Below are 4,156 nucleotides of genomic sequence, written 5' to 3' on the forward strand. Positions count from 1 at the left end.
CATGACATGGCTTTCATTGGGAAAAGAGGGAAGAGGAAGTGTGACAAAGGAAAAACTAGCAGATAGAAAGGTAAACTAGGGGCCGGAGAGATAGCATGGAGGGTAAGGCGTTTGTCTTTCATGCAGAAGGTCATCGGTTCGAATCCCGGCGTCCCATATGGTCCCCCGAGCCTGCCAGGAGTGATTTCTGAGCATGAAGCCAGGAGTAACCCCTGGGCGCTGCCGGGTGTGACCCAAAAACCAAAAAAAAAAAAAAAAAAAAAAAGAAAGGTAAACTAATATACAATGATTTCTTAAAAAGGGAAAAGAGAGAGAGAAAAAGTTACTTTCAACAAAAGGAAAAAACATTGAAAGAGCCATTGCCAAAGCCACTTTGTATCTTACTTAAGTTTTCTCCCTCCCCCATTTTTTCTTTTTTTTTTTTTTAATAAAATCTCTCCCCAAACCATCAACATTTTAATCCTCCCCAGACTGGGCTTCATCTTCAGACCCTTCATCCCCAGACTTCTCAGGTGGTGGGCTTGCAGGGAAGAAAAGTCTACTCTCCAAATACTTTGAGACATAGTGCTTCACTTGTAAACGAGGACCACGAGGGGGAAGCCACTGAGAAAACTGGGAATTAAGCACAGTTAGTAGCTTCTTTTCTTTGTTACTCATTTCTGAGACCTGTTTAATATCCTGAAACAACTTATCAGTAGAACTGTTGTCATCAATTTTATTGTCACCACCATAGTATTACCACCACCTTTACTGTAATCTTTGTTGATACTTTCTTAGCAGATACATTTTATGAAGTATCTATGGTATATCAGTGGACAATTTTCATAAAAAGTGTCTCTATTTTTATGTACAGGAAAGCTGAGGTTCCGTAGACCTGAAGTGAGAGTGGAGAGCTATAAATCCAGTTACTACAGGATTGGGATTAAGACCCCTTGTGTCTGATCTCAACATCTGCTCTCAATTTGTTTTCAAATTAATTTCTTACTGATGCTTGTTGCTACTCTTAAAATTCAGCAAAGTGTGAAATGATGGATTACTTTTCCTGTTTGTTTTTTCACTATTCATCAATGTTCAGAAAAATCATTGCCTTAAAATAAAGAGGCCTTAGAGTTCAGGAACCTGAGTTGGTTTCCTGATTACAGAAAGGGTCACTTGATAGTTCAATGTGTCTCCTTCAATTCTCTGGAAATGGAATAGCACTTGTCATGCTTCTTTATATGTTAGGGAAATTGGAAAGTTTGGGAGCTCATGGGTTTAACCCCCACTCAGAAAGTGAGGACCACTTTATAGAGAAAGGAGGAAGTGCTTCTCAGGCTGAAAACAACTTCCTGGGCAGTGTGACCCTGATTGGATTGGACAAAAAAGTGACCAACACTCAGTAACATCTGAGCACTTTATTAGTGACAATCCAAGAATCCTGTCTCATTGATAGCTATTGTTTACTTGTGCTTAGAAAGAATGTATGAGGGAAATGGAGAGCCTGTTTAGAGTACAGGCGGGGGTCGGGTGGGGAGGAGGGAGATTTGGGACATTGGTGATGGAAATGTTGCACTGGTGATGGGTGGTGTTCTTTACATGACTGAAACCCAAACACAATCATGTATGTAATCAAGGTGTTTAAATAAAAAAATAATAAAGAAAGGAAATGATAAAAAAAAAGAAAACATGCCATTCTGTGTCATCATACAAAACATCAGTGACATCAGACAGATTTTCAATTTATTTTGTAACCCATGTAGTTCCTATCTCAGAGGGCACTGAATTAAAAAAGATTGAATACTAAATGAAGAATTCATTTGTATTCATAGGCTTTTAATAAATAAAATTGCTTTTATTTTTCTAAAATGAGCTCTGAGCCATAGGTCTTGAGGCTTCTTGTTTAATTAACATGCAGAATACAACTTCTAGTTTCAAAATTAACATTTTAGTTTTTTTGGATGCTTGAGCTTTAGCTCTTTAGTGACATTTTTTTTTCTCCAAGCAAATATTTACAGCCAAGTGGAAAACTGACAGGAAGGAGGGTTTAAGTGAAAATGTTACCAAACTGAAGTTTGCATCTGAGAGAAACACATGGTGTCACCATGGACAGAGTCTTAAGCGCTCAAAATATTTGTCATTTTTTAGAATTTGAAGAAACCCAGCCATTTTCATTTAATGTCAACTTTAAAAGTCACATTTCATTGCATGCATGATGGAGGCCATTTCTCCTTATCTGTTTGGTTTTACTATCATCCTGGAATTCTGGTCATTTGCTTCTGCTTCTTTATCTTCTGCAACAGACAGCCCGAGAGTTGGTTTTCATGTTAATTTGTCTCCACACTTTTAACACATGTGGTTTTCTTGCGTCGCACACCCTTTCTTTAGAATGTTCTTCCCAATCCACCGGGTTTTTCGAGATGAAGTCAGGTACCTTATCCTGTATGGATCTTCTTAATTATCTCCAGTTAACAGTAAACAGCACTGCTATTGATTTTATTATCTAATATTTTAACCATATCGACAATATAAGTTAATCTTTTAAGATGTAAAAATATATAAATATAAGGCATTAGTAAGAAGTCCTGTGAAATTCGACTTCTATTTGTTGTCTGTGATCTAATGACCACCCTTTTATTGATCTCTGTAGATATACAGTAGCGTCTGGCAAGAGATATAATTCTAGATACTCTGCCTTGTTATGCATGTTGTTTACTTTTATTCTGGACATCTATTTTGTACTATAGATTTTTACTTGTCTGTTTACTCTCAGTGCTTCACAAATTAACCTAACAACCTAGATGCCTTTCCTATCTTCCTCAGGCCTCTAACATTTATACTCATTTATTTACGCACACTGAGGGATTTTTATCATTAATTTTACAAATGAGATAATTCCTTGCTCTCCTGCTAAAAGTATTATAGAAAAGCATCTCTTCTAGTTCTCCCTAAAACAGTTAGTGTAATTTTTTCAACAGCTGTGTATGTTTCAAAGGTGTGAATGTAGCACAGATTTTTCAACCATTTTTATACCTATGGAAATGGTCGATAAATTATCGTCAGACCTCTGCTTACATAGGTTCTGTCTTCAGAGAATCCACCAACTAAGGAAGGTAAGTACTCACTATGTAGTTAAAACAGTGACTGTGTTTGTAAGTAAATAAGAAAGAGTATTTATTTTTGTCCTTGGACAATAAATATAGCAATTATTTATTTAGCATTTCCTGTTAGGTGTTCTATATATCTATATGTGATTTAAGTATATGGAGATACTAGGTGAGACGCAAATACTCTGCTATTTTACATTAAAGACTTAGTTTTGGTATTGGAGGGTGGTAGCTCTGGAACCAATTACCTGTAAGACAGTTGTACTTTTGTTTCTCTAGTGTTTATAAACAATGCTGAAATAGGCATCCATGCACATTTATTGCAAAATGGTGATTTTTAACATTTATGAGTAAATTCCCAAATCTAATATTTCTGCGTCAGAGACATGTGTTTCAAAATTTTAATAGATGATGAGTTTTTTTCCCAAAGAAAATGTTATCACTTGATGAGGCCAGAGCAATAGCACAGGCATAGGGCGTATGCCTTGCATGCAGCTGACCTAGGATAGATCTGGGTTCGATACCCAGCGTCCCATATGGTCCCCCAAGTTAGGAGCGATTTCTGAGTGCATAGCTAGGAGTAACCCCCGAGCATCACCGGGTGTGGCCCAAAAACAAAAACAAAAAAAAAAAAGAGAAAATTTTATCACTTGTGTTTTCATTAACTTATGCATAGCACCTTTACCACTTTATGTTCCCATCATTCCCTCTATTTTTGACACCAGTGGAGGCAAGGAATGTTACCTTATGACTACTCCTGTGTATTTTCTTGATGCCTGCCACCGAGGAGCATAATTTTACATTCATTTGGCGTTCTTTACCTATTTTCTTTTGAATGATTTATCTTTTCCTTATCTTTGCAAGGTTCCTTTTGTATTATAGATAGCAATTTTTATTTTCATCTATATTTCATATGATTGTTCTACCTTACAAGTTTGATCTAGTGTTACAATGATCTCTTTGTTTGTCTGTGTCCAAACTAGAATGTGAGTTGTTACACAGCAAAGGTGTGTTGGATTCATCTCACCCATGCATATATGCCTTTCAGGTAAGGCCTGAGAGAAAAAGTTCAG

This window comes from Suncus etruscus, chromosome 6, assembly GCF_024139225.1.
Source record: "Suncus etruscus isolate mSunEtr1 chromosome 6, mSunEtr1.pri.cur, whole genome shotgun sequence".
NCBI classification, from domain to species: Eukaryota; Metazoa; Chordata; class Mammalia; order Eulipotyphla; family Soricidae; genus Suncus; species Suncus etruscus.